Raw genomic sequence first — 13,179 nt, 5'->3', positions numbered from 1 at the left:
AGCTCCCAATTGCTCATCCCACACATCACACCAGCAGGGGCATAGCTTCAGGGGAATGTTTGGGGTGTTACAACCTCTCTGATAAATATATTTTCTGGTAAATTGTTGAGTAGAAGTACTTTCAGTTGGGTATGTTGAGGTATCACATGGATTTCACCAGGAAGTTTTACACACACAGACCAAAAAGCTCACTCAATCTCTCCCTTGCTCTGTTTTAAAAGTCTTTAAAACTGTAGGTTATTTTACAAAATATTGTGTTTCTCATACTTAGTACCCCCATCACTCTTCTCCCTGCCCCATCAAGCTACGCCCCTGTACACCAGGCATCCCCCATACAACTGAATACCGTGCCATGGCATAAGAAGACTCTGCCTTCCTTAGCCTCTTATCACCTTCTTCCCTACTTCTTCTGCTCTTTTCCAGTGATAGTTGCTGCTGCTCTCGTAAGGTCCATGCTTCTGGTCTTTCAGGGCTGAGACTATCCATCTGTCTCTCACTTTCACCCCTAAAGTGCGTTGTGGGCCCTTCCACCTCCATATTCCTTCCTATGCATGTATTTCCTGCACCAGTGCCACTCTTTTGACAGACCCCTCCCCAGCCACACTTACCATCAGTTTCTCCTCGTTCTTGTGAGTGCTCCATTCGCTGTTTGATGCAGCCTTTCACATGACTCATGCCTCTCTGTCCTTAGACGACTCTTTTGCTTCCCCTCTTGCACAGTCGCCTCGCTAGGTACATCCACCATGCAGTTCTCATTGCTTATGTCCCTAAGAGTGGGATTCTCCTCTTGCCCCTGCTCACCAAACTTTCTGTTGCTACATCCTCCCCTGCTTTCACTATTCTGAGTGGGACCACATCCCCGCCTGTGCTCAGTCAAACACTTTTTTCGTGCCACTGCCCTTTCCTAACTGGAATCCTTGACATTTTGCTGGCATACCTGTGTTGGTTGTGCTGTTCTCACCTGCTACGATCCTCTTCTGCTTGAGTACATGACTCCTTTTACATGCTGGATCATGCACATAGCTGTGGATCTGCTCGCGTCTTCCCTCCCAGCCCCACCTCCACCCACTGGAGTCCATGGCCCAGCTATCTGTAGGAGTGGACCACTGTTAGTCCACACATCCCTTTGTCCTCTTCCCCCATGACTGTGCCCATTCCCCCGTGGTGGGGTCATGGAGGCCAGTACCAGGGTAATGCTGCTCTCCTGGGCCTCTTGCCATTGTCCGGTGTCTTGAGGGTCCCCAGGGCCTGCTTTTAGAGAGGCCCACTGACCTGTCTGCATAAAGGTTGTGCATGCAACAGTCTCCCTCTGACCTGACTCCAGTGATTCTGCCTAAACTGCTTTTAATATTTTTTTCTTTTAAAATGCTCCAGACGCCTTGTTTAACACCCATCACCAGCTTGTCACCAGTGAGAAGGAGGTAAGATGTGAGTAATCAGGGTGGCTTGGTCGTGGACCACAAATGTTTGTGTTCAGGGGCAGTTGCTGCAGTGAGGTGGCAAGTGGCCTGTGAATACAAACGGGACCCGCTGCTTTAGTTAAAAGCAGCAGCCTAGGCACCAAAGGCCGGCTCTGATGGCCCCCTTCTAATTTGAGGTGTATATTCAGGGGGGTATTTGGGGCGTTACACCCCCCTAATAAATATATTCTGTAGTAAATATTTGGGTACAGGCAGCAGTGAAAGTGCATTAAAAAAGTATGGGAACTGTGATGCTGCATGCAATGGGGGCCCGGTAAGTGAGCGAGGGGGTGGAGTCAAAGGTGTGGCTAAAAAAAAAAAAAAAGCCTGTCAACTTTTTGGGTCTTTCACCACTAAGTAGACATATATAAAATAACAGATAGCTGAAATAAAAAAAATGAAAAAAAAGATGTTAATCAGTTGGGACTGCACTATAGTACATTACGAAACCTCTATTAGGTAATGCGCTGCAGAGCTCTGTGTGTAACCAGAGAGGCACAGTTTTAAATCTTGGATGGTGCAGTGGAGAATAGTGACTTTTGAATTTTTTGAACTACAAGGTCACATACCTGTGACAGAAAGCACTGCAAATATGTAAGTCATTATTTTTAACTTGCATTACACACAGTATAACATAAACTATTACAAAATGTGCAAAAAAGTGTAAAATAAAATGCTGCTTCCAAAATATAGATTTTAGTAACACCCAGAATGTACGCAATGCTATTTTTATGACTGTCCCTTCAACACCCCATCGGGTTAGTAAGCGCTACATAAATAAAATTACAATTAAAAACATGCACTTCAGAGCTAAGTTGTTCACTCTTAGCGTTACCACTCAAAAAGAATAAATCATTGTCATCACAAAGCTTGGAGTGATTTCATGAATTAAAGCTAGTACTGCTCTCAAGCATCCTTGCATATCACCCTTTCCATATGCAGATTAACTCGTTACACACATTTGCATTAATTTCAGGCAGGCAACCTGGCAGCAAGGCTTATTTAGATGTCTGCCTCGCTTCAGTTTTACAGCACAGGAAACTCACTGCATGACACTTCAGCTGAGGCATTTAAACTGTCAGAATTAACCGTCTATGACGGTTGACTTTTTATGAAAAGTAAGGGAATGGTTTTTCATAAATCAGAAAAGTATGTGTACGTCCTGCCCCTCTGATCCTGTCCAGTTTGACCTCTGTCCAGAACATACTATACACAGTAAGGCTGACACAGATAATTTTCCTGGAATGTACAAGACTCAAGGGGCCAACAGGCACGTCCAGCACTACATATACATAGGGTTTACATGTAGGAGATTGTGGGCAACAGATGCGACCTGAACTTGTGCATAGCTTCTGCAAATTCTGAAAATAGTGTTACTGTGCAGCTCTGATAAATCCACACATCTTTATGGCATTCTGGCTAGGAAATAGGATACGTGTAGTGTAAAGGCCAGGATGCAAGCAATAGAGGATAGCTGCTTTACCACTAAGCTTTATCCAATAGTAAGCTTCGCAAGTGAGTTTGATGTGTTTAGATTCTGGTAAGGAGGGGTTTCTTAGGAGCACTCTTGGCAACTATTTTAATTTTATGGCATGCAAGATGTTTCATATACTTTGTTAGCTAATTATGCTATGAAACACGTTATGGGAGACATTTTGGCAGTTCTCCAATGCTACTTATTGAAACACACCTATGTTAATTACATACTAAGGGAGTTCATAAACAACTACCTGATGAGTGCACATTTGAGAGCAAGAGGCTGCCTTTCAGTTATTTGTGCCTATTTTGGGGGTGCAAAATAGCCAGCTTCACACAGAAAATAACTACAAGCTGTAGTAACAGTAGTGAAGAGCTATGCAATAGCATGATCATACAAACACAAATCTGTGTGACCGAAGTAGGCTACAGTTCAACAAATAACATTACAGTGAACTAACAGCACCGAGGGAAGCACAGTGATAGGTGGAGGATTTCGAAAGTGTGCTCAGCCATCTGTTCGATGAGACGCATTAAACAATGAAAAATGCCTGTCAATCTATCTGTATTGCATGTTTGGTTGCACAAGATGTTGTTGCATAAAAAATACTTCCCAGGCAGTTGATGCTCTTTCACAAATAACTTGTGTAAGAAATTGGGATTTTTGAGTCAGGGTGTGAAACCCTTCTGAAGCAATGACCACAATCCTTGTCAGGGTAACCCACAAAAAGTCACTAAATTGACCTGTACTTAACCTTTGATATCTTGTCACAAAAGCAGTCAGACTTAACTTAAAGGCAATGTTAGGTATTTAAGCAGCACTCAAACAGTAATAAAGTGAAAAGACACTGCGAGAAAAATCCCACACCAACTTGGGGAAAATGGGGTAAATTTTAATAAATAAAATGAGATCAGAAAGATAAAAATCCAATCAGTAGTACTGGAGGTATGCAATTTCAAATTCTTAAGTAAAAGTAACATCAAAAAGAGCAAAGTGCAAACTGTGGTTATCTGGTTGCGCTGGAACGGGACAAGTCACAAATCCAGGCCAACTGCAATGAAGTGTGGCTAGGTACAGGACTGAGGCCCTCATTACGACTTTGGTGGTCTTTTCCAAAGACTGCCGAAGTCGCTGCAGCCAACAGACCACCAGTGCTGGCGGTCTGCTGACTGCCATATTAGGAGTTGTGGTTGGACGTCCACCGATTTATCGAGCAAGTGGGGTGTCTGGATGTATGCCTGCAGTTGAGAGGGGGTGTCTGCATGTATGCGGAGGGGAGGTGGGTGTCAGGGTGTGATTGAGTAGGTATGTGTATTGGAATGCATGTGTAGAATTCTGCGAGTGAGTGGGGGTGCATGTGTGCAAGTCTGTGAGTGAGTGGGGTGTCTGTGTGCAAGTGTGCAGATGAGGGGGTGTGTGTGCAAGTGTGCGTATGAGGGTGTGTGTGCAAATGTGCAAATGCGGAGAGGGGAGTGTGTAAATGTGCATGTGTGGAGGGGGTGGAGGTGTGCATGAATGTGGAGGGGTGGGGGTTTGAATAATTGCAGAGGGGGGTGCGTATGTGTGAGTGCCAATGGGGGTGTGTCTATGTCAGTGTGAAAGCGGCTGAGGGTGTTTGTATGGATATGTGCGGTTGGGGGGGTTGTGTGCAAGTGTGTAGACGGGGGTGCATGGATGTGTGTGGATGGGTGGGGGGAGTGCATGGAGGTGTGGGGACATGTGTGCATGTGTGTGCCGGTGACAGGAATGGGGATTCTTGTAGTCAGGTGCGTGACCCCCAGGGTTTTCGTGGTGGTGTGACCGCCATGGAAAGATTGGCGGTCTGCAGCTTCATAATCTGGCAGGCAGGCAGAGGCCTGCTGCTTGGCTAGAGGAGCTCACTGCCGGCCACGTCGCTGCGGCTGCAACGGAGGGGCAGGCGGCGTTGTGGTGGTTTGGCTTCTGCCAAACCCCACAACTTGTAATGTGGCAGTCTTTACCACCGGGTCCGCGGTGATAAGTCCACCACAGCGAGGCTGGTGGTCTGATGACCGCCAGCCTCGTAATGAGGGCCTGCGTTTGGTCCACTGGACAGTGTACCTGTTAGTACATGATCTGAGATGCAAGGCCCTGAGTTGCACTGCGTCAAGTTGCATTAGTTCCGATGGGGCTGCTGATTGGGAGCTGCAAGGCACTGTGTCAGGTTGGGTTGTGCTGTGTCAGTTCTGGTGCGCCTGCTCATCAGGAGATGTGAGGTGCTGCATTGACTTGCGTCATGCTGAGGTGGTTCCAATGAAGCTGTTGAGCTGGGAGGAGCTGCACTGCGAAGTCCTGCATTAAGCTGCGTTGCGCTGCAGTGGTTCCAATAAAGCTGCCAATGAGGAGGTGTGAGGGCCTGCAAAGTAAGGTCTTCATCAAGTTGCATCACGCTGTGTCAGTTTTGATGGAAAACTCGTATTATAAATGGGGTTTAGAGTTGGCAGTCAGTCTGCACTCTGTCCAAGCTGGGACCCTCACTCTAGTCAGGGCAAGGGAGATACTCACTTAAGGTAACGTCTGCTCACCCCTTGCAGCTTGGCACAGGCAGTCAGGCTAATCCCAAAGGCAATGTGTAAAGTATTTGTACCAACACACAGTAATACAGTGAAAGCACTACAAAATGGACACCACACCAGTTTAGAAAAATAGCCAATATTTATCTAATTCAAACAAAACCTAAATGATATAAATCCAACATACTCAAGTAAAGTTATGAATTTTTAAAATAATAGAATCTTGCTCCATAGAAAACAGTGGAAATGTTGTTGCACAAAGTACCTGGTTTGCGTCAAAATTAATGCCGTATAGGCGAGCGTGCGTCAGAAAAGTCAGCAATGCGTTGATTCCTTACTCGCAAGTGAGGCCGTTCATCATTTCCTTCCCTGGTCGGGTATTCAATGCGTTGTTTTTCTCTCCTGCAAGAGAGTGATGTGTCGATTTCTGGACGGGCACCTTGGGTCCAGGCAGGTTCTGATGCCTAGAGAAGTCGCGTGCGAGATCCGGCCACACGAGGACAAGGATCCGCGCAGCGTGCGGTTTATGTCGATTTTAGCAGCCGCAAGTGGGTGTTGCGTCGTTTCTCCAGCCGCGATGCAGATGATGCGTCAATTTCCCACCCACGATGCAGGTGGTGCGTCAATTTCAGCTGTGATGCAAGTGGAATGTCAATTTTACAGCCGAGTTGCAGGTGGTGCATTGACAATTTCCCCGCACAGGTCCTGTGCGTGGATTTCCTCCTTGGTTCCACCAGCCTCGCCTTTCAAGGGCCCAGGGACTGGATAAGGCACCACTTGGCAGGGTAAGAGCCTCATTAGAGAGTCCAGGTGCTGGTAGAGGAAGTCTTTGATGGCCCTGAGATTTCAAAACAGAAGGCAAGCTCAGTCCAAGCCCTTGGAGACACTCCACAAGCAAGAATATACCGCAAAGTCTAATCTTTGTCATTTTTTCAGTCAGAAGCAGCAACAGCAGGCCAATCCAGCAAAGCACAGTCACAGGTAAAGGGGCAGTACTCCTCCTCCGGCTCTCAGCTCTTCTCCTTGGCAGAGGTTCCTCTTCGTTCCAGAAGTATTCTAAAAATCTGGGGCTTTGGGTCCACTACTTATACCCCTATCTGCCCTTAGCAAGATCACAAGATCCTGCCTTGCCCATGCCTGGCTCCAGACACACACCAGGGGTTTGGAGAGTGCATTGTTTGAGGGCATGCACAGACCATTCAGGTATAAGTGTCAGCTCCTCCCTCCACTCTAGCCCAGATAACCCATCAGGATATGCACCCTGCACCACAGCTCCCATTGTGCCACTGTCTAGTGAAGATTCACAAAAAGCACAACTTGTCAGTCTGACCCAGCCATGGCATACACAATCAGGCAGAGTCACAGAATGGTCTAAGCAAGAAACTGACAATCTAAAAAACAATTTTACCAAAAGATGTATTTTTAAGTTGTGAGTTCAGAGACCCCAAACTCTCAGCCTCTATCTGCTCCCAAAGGGAAACTGCACTTAAAAGATATTTAAAGGCAGCCCCCATGTTAACCTATGAGAGAAACAGGCCTTGCAACAGTGAAAATCGAATTTGGCAGTATTTCACTCTTAGGTCATGTAAAACACATAAGTACACATCCCACCGTTAGCATACACTGCACTTTGCCCAGGAGGTTACCTAGGGGCTACCTTAGGGGTGCTAACATGCATAAAAAGGGAAGGTTTGGGCCTGGCAAATGGGTACACTTGCCAGGTCAAATTGTCAGTTTAAAACTGCACACACAGACACTGCAGTGGCAGGTCTGAGCCATGTTTACAGGGCTACTCATGTGGGTGGCACAATCAGTGCCGCAGGCCCACTAGTAGCATTTGATTTACAGGCCCTTGGCACCTCTAGTGCACTTTACTAGGGTATTTCTAGTAAATCAAATATGTCAATCATGGAAAAGCCAATTACACATACAATTTACAGAGAGCACACAATGAGCATGCAGTCAGGTGTTGCAGAAGAGAAATGCGACGCACTCGACAAAAGCATGCCATGTGGGGTCCTGCAACCAGTGAACCCACTCACAACAAAGACGTTGATGCATGCAGTGGCCCCACGATGAAGGGGCACACTCCGTAACTGTGGGCAATACTTTGAAAGGCTTTGCACCAGGAAGTACCGGTCTACAGACATAATAATTATTCTACGCTTACACAGCTGCTACCAGGTGGAGTTCAGCAGAAGATTTAGGCGTGGAGAAGGGCACCGCTCTCCAGATGACACCAGTAAATGGTGTAGGTCCCTCACAGGAGGTTTTGGATGTCCCTGAGATCTCCAGACAGAACAGGTGGCAAGCCAACAAGCCCTTGGAGAGCACACTTTAGAGTGCCACACAGCAGAAGACAATTTTCCCAGGCTTGCCACAATGCAGGAAGGGTGTGCAGATCTCTTCCAAATACAATACATACTCCTGTGCACAACAGATTAATCTGACAGTGTGCACTATGCTGTCCAGTGGTACCGGTCCCATGTCCCTACTATTGTATCTCTAAGTTGTTGAAGTGTGGTACTTGTAGTTATATTCACGTGTGCCTTTGAGGTTGGGGGCAGTTCAAAGGGGTCCCTTTGAACCACAGATGTTTCCTTCTAAATTTCAGTCCTGTCTGCCATGGGGCTGTGGAATGCAGATCTTTATCTTCAGTGGTACCACGATCTAGCTCAGAGAGGCCAATTGTTAGAACCTCTCCCTCAAATCCAACCACATCCTCTTATGGCAGAGGTCTGTCATTCCAGTTGACTAAGTTTTATAACTGTCGCTGGGGACTGCACAGATGTGTTTTCCCCACTTCTAATGAAATAAGTCTGAATTAAAAGACACACAAAAAGAGTTTTTAGAACATAGAAATGCCCACTTTCTAGAAGTTGCATATCTAGGAAATTATTGACAAAACCACCTTTACCATGAGAAGGGCTTAGTTATTGTGAATCCAATGATAGTAAACATCATGAGGCTGCTCCACTGCAATCCACTATTGCAGCCAGGAAAAGTTATAAACGTCCTCCCATGTTAACCTTTGGGCAGAGAAGCTCTCATGGGGTGTTGGAACATACATGTGGGTTCTGCACTCCATGGGCACATGTGCCCTGGTGCAAGCACAAGCTTGCAGGGGCAGGTTGGACACAACTTCACCAAAAATGGGCAAGTGCGCCCCTACAGGCCTGCTGTGCCAGGCTCAGTATGTTTAAGAATACCACACACTCTAACAGGTTGTGCCAGCTCAGTATATAGGAAAACGCCAATCTGCAAGTGTGCACATATTGTGTCACTTCCTAGTGGATGTAGCAGGGGTGCGTGCACTTTCACACTTTCACTGTACTTTACAGTGGGAAAGTGCTCAGGGCCCGTAGGCCACTCGCAGAGAACTAGAAAAACCTCATAGAAAAAAAGCAGAAAAGTTTGGGGAACCACTGCCACAGTGTGTTAGGTCTAAAAGTATTAAAAATCAAAGTTTAGTCTTGGCAAAAGATGTATTTAGCCAGGACGAATTAAAACTGCACCCCAGGCAGTAATGGCAGGCCTGTGGCATGATTTAAGGTGCTACCTAAGTGGGCGGTGCAATGACTGATGCAGGCCCACTAGTACCATTTACTTTACAGACTCCTGGGTACATATAGTACCACTTTATTAGGGTTGTATAATTAAATAAAATATGCCAATCTGGTGTAAGCCAGTTGTACCCATGTTTTAGGGAGAGAGCACAAGCACTTTAGCACCCTCTTCATTAAGCAAAGCAAGGCCTAATAATTCTGATTGGAATTAGGGGCTATTTTTTATGAAACACTGTTGAAACAGTTTTGTTTAACTGTCGAGTGTTGTTTAATCAGAGGTCTGCTACTGAAAGCTAAAAATTCTGATTGCAGTCAGGGTTCATGATTATCTCTATTTTTCTGGCAGCATTTTGGGAGGAGATACAATACCGGAAAAATGAGATGGACAATGTTGTTTTATGATATAATTTTATTGGATTTCCAGAAAATATACACCATCCCTAGCAAACAAAGTGAACAGCCCCCTGAGACAACTAGACAAGTGACTTACACTGGAAGGTTCAAAGGAAAAGAAGCATGTAAGGCTACACATCAGACAAAGGTTCTTTACACTATTTATTACACAGATCATAAAACGAGTCCACACTAAGTAATCGACATCAAGGGTGACTTTCACACCCGAGCCCCACAGCCCCACCCCCAAACCCCACAACAATGTATGAGTCTGCTAGCCCAACCATATCCTGGTATGGCTTCTTGGACAACCTCTAGATTTGTAGACAGGCAGCTGTCCATCCCTTTGGCTCACTTCTCAAGAGAAGGACATAATGCACTTCCCTATTCCCATGCAATTTCTCTTTTAGCCACCAGCTGCCCAAAGTGGAAGAATCTTTCTCATATCTATTTGGCATCCCAGGCCCTCATCCAGTGTCGCCAATATCAACCCCCCTGCCAACAGCACTCCAGTGCCAGATAGGACCACAGGGGTATGCAGACATTCTCCCTTCCCGCTGCCATACCTCAAACAATCAGGAGAGGGAAACTATTTTTATCCATATGCGAGCTCTTAATGACAATTTGGGATACATTTTGAAGTTTAGTAATTGTTTCAAAAATATAGTTTTTCCTTTTTTGCCCTCTTTAATTTCTACTGGCCAGATTCCAGTATCTAATGGCATATGTGGTACATACTTGGAACAAGGTTTAAGTCTGTTTCAGCACAACCAATCAGCTCTAATCCTATTCACATCATATCAGATGGGAGACTCTCACTGTCAATCATCTCAAATTCTAAGCTGGACAAAGTCTCAAAAATCATGATGTCTCCGATTTGACAAATGTCCTGTTGCATATCAGTTGTTCTATGTCTTTCTAATTTTGACTCCTTATTAGAAAAGTGTTTTAACAAATACAATTTTGTAACAAAATTGTACATGTCGATCCTTGGGGATGGGGTCCCCAAATATAAATATATTTGGCCCTTGGGAATGGGATCCCTGGGGCCTCTTAAGGCTTGTGGAGGGAGCCACATGCCCGTTTCACCTATTATTAGACGTTGGCCCCAGGGATGGGGCCTGAGTTACATATTTGCGCTTAGGAACATGGCCACGTGCCCTCTACCCTGAATGAAGTGTATTGGCTCTGGGGATGTGGTCCCCAGTGCCTGTTAAGGCTCAGGAAGTGAGGCTAAGCACCCCCCTTATAGTTTCTGTATTGCACGGGGATGAGGTCTCTGGGACCCATTTGGGCTCAGAGATCAGGGCCACATGCCCCTCTCCCCTAACAAAAATTTGTTTGGCCCCAGGACTTGGGGTACCCCTGGCCTATAAAGGCTCAGGAGCGGACCATTTGCCCCTCTCCCCTATAATTAGTGTATGGTCCTAATGGATGGGGTCTCTGGGGCCAATAGTGTCTTGGGGGAGAGGCAGCACAACTCCCTCCCTCAGCAAGGCCGTACGTGGATGGGGTTGTCTGCCAACAGGATTTGTTTGCTTGTCTGTGAAGGGCCGACAGCAGGACCTGGCCACAAGCCAGGCCCTGTGGCCAACCCCCTGCCGTGCAAGGCCAAGGGGGACTTCACATATAGGGGGTCATTACAACCCTGGCGGTCGGCGGGGAAGCGGCGGTAAGACCGCAAACAGCCCGGCGGTCAAAAAATGGAATTTGGACCGCGGCGGTACCGCCACTTCACTATTCCGACCGTCATGGCGGTAATGACCGCTGGGCTGGAGGTTGCGGTCTCCGGCCCGGCGGTCGTCACTAGTCCGCCAACTGTATCAGGACCCTGCATACCGCCATGGTTTCTGGCGGTTGGGAACCGCCATGAGAACCATGGCGGTAGGCACTATCGGTGCCAGGGAATTCCTTCCCTGGCACTGATAGGGGTCTCCTCCACTACCCCCCACGAGTCCTCCCCTCCCACCCCCCACCCCCCTGCCACCCCCAAAGGGGGTACACACCCCCTCCCCACCCCCACCCCAACATGCACATACACGCACCCCTACACGCACACACCCCCTGACACACACACATACACCACGAGAACACATACCCGCACACATACATTCAGACATGCACACCGACCGACCCGCACACATATCCCATACACACAGCACCCCCCCGCACGCATACACGCACTCACACACCCTCTCTACACACTCACACGCACACCCCCATGCACACACACAACACACATCACCCCCCCACCCTCTCCCCTAACGGACGATCAGCTTACCTTGTGCGTTGGTCCTCCGGGAGGGGACGGGATCCATGGGGACATCACCGCCACCAGAACACCGCCACACCGAATCATGGGATGTGATTCTGTGGGCGGTGTTGTGTTGGCGTGGCGGTGGAGGTTGAGCAGCCTCCACTTTACCGCCGACCGCCAGTATGGCTGCTGGCAGCTTTCCGTACAGAAAACGTTGGAAGGCTGCCAGCGGTCATAATACGCGGTCCGGAAGACTGCCACGGCTGGCGGTCTTCACCGCGGTGGTAACTTGGCGGTCTTGCGAAAAGTCCTCCAATGTTGTAATGAGGGCCATAGTAATGAAATATGACTTTATGTTTAAATAAATCCTAGAAATTCACTGGAAAAAAAAAGTTAAAGTGATGTTATAGTTAGGTTAAAATTTCAGTGTCAATGTAACTATTTGAACTAAAAAAAAATCCCAGAAATCTGCCAGTTCTAGTCTGGCGCCCGGCATGCACTGCTCATGACCTCACATATTACATCACTCATGAAATGTTCAGTGGCATCATTTATGACATCACTAATGACATCTCAAATGCCAACATTGATGATACCACTGATGATATCACTGACAACATCATCCAAGCTACATTTGTACACATTACTCTATAACGGAATATGGCATTAGAGGTACAAATGTAAGTACTAAATAGCTCAGAATAATATAAAGCATCATCACTGCCATCACACATATAATCCCCTTAGGTGAAGCAAGCTTCTGTTATGCGCAACATTGAGCCTGTCCCATATACTTCATGGGTAACCGAGCTCATGGTGGCAATTAACCACAAATAGATTGGTAAGTTTACTGCATGTGGTGTTTAATCTGCATACAACTGTTCAAAGAAAACCACATTCCTCCAGACACTCAAGCCCTGTTGCATATCTAATGCCCTACTATGGACTGCCCATGCCCTGTATCGAACCCCTCACAGTTAGTCAACCACTTGCGAGAAGTCAAGTGGTCATGAGTAGAAAAGTGAGCACTATAATATGCTATGCAGACACTTTAACCTATACCACACTGTTGCTTGACAGCCAAATTCTCATGAGCAATATTTCACAGATTATTAAACAGCTACTACTAAGGAGAGTGTTCACTCTATGCCAAACCTCTCTCAAGAGAGACTACTCACTGTAAAAACACAGGGCCTGAAGGTGCTAAAGGCCATACTACCCACAACCTTTATACTCTGCTCAAAACTTTGTAGATAGATCAGCTTTGGTGTCTTATTAAGCACATGTACATTGGAAAGTACCTCGTGCACACAGCTGTCTGTCCTATATAGAAATGATCATGCTGAGATGATTCCCTTTAAATACTCAAGGGTGCTAATAGTACTTAGGCCCATATTTATACTTTTTGACGCACAACTGCGCCAACGCAGTTGTGCGTCAAAAATGTTAACGCCGGCTAATGCCATTCCAAAGCGCCATGCGGGCGCCTTATTTA

The 13,179-nt window shown here is 46.7% G+C and overlaps 1 protein-coding gene across 1 annotated transcript in view; it reads left to right on the top strand.

Annotated features, from left to right (window-relative positions):
- Positions 1-13,179, top strand: part of LOC138293501 (vitamin D3 hydroxylase-associated protein-like) — an 806,941-nt gene that overhangs the window by 96,390 nt on the left and 697,372 nt on the right. The window lies entirely within an intron of this gene.

The sequence above is a fragment of the Pleurodeles waltl genome, chromosome 4_2 (assembly GCF_031143425.1).
Source record: "Pleurodeles waltl isolate 20211129_DDA chromosome 4_2, aPleWal1.hap1.20221129, whole genome shotgun sequence".
Classification (NCBI taxonomy): Eukaryota; Metazoa; Chordata; class Amphibia; order Caudata; family Salamandridae; genus Pleurodeles; species Pleurodeles waltl.
The sequence above is the reverse complement of the archived record's forward strand: the minus strand, read 5'-3'. Positions and strand labels throughout refer to the sequence as shown.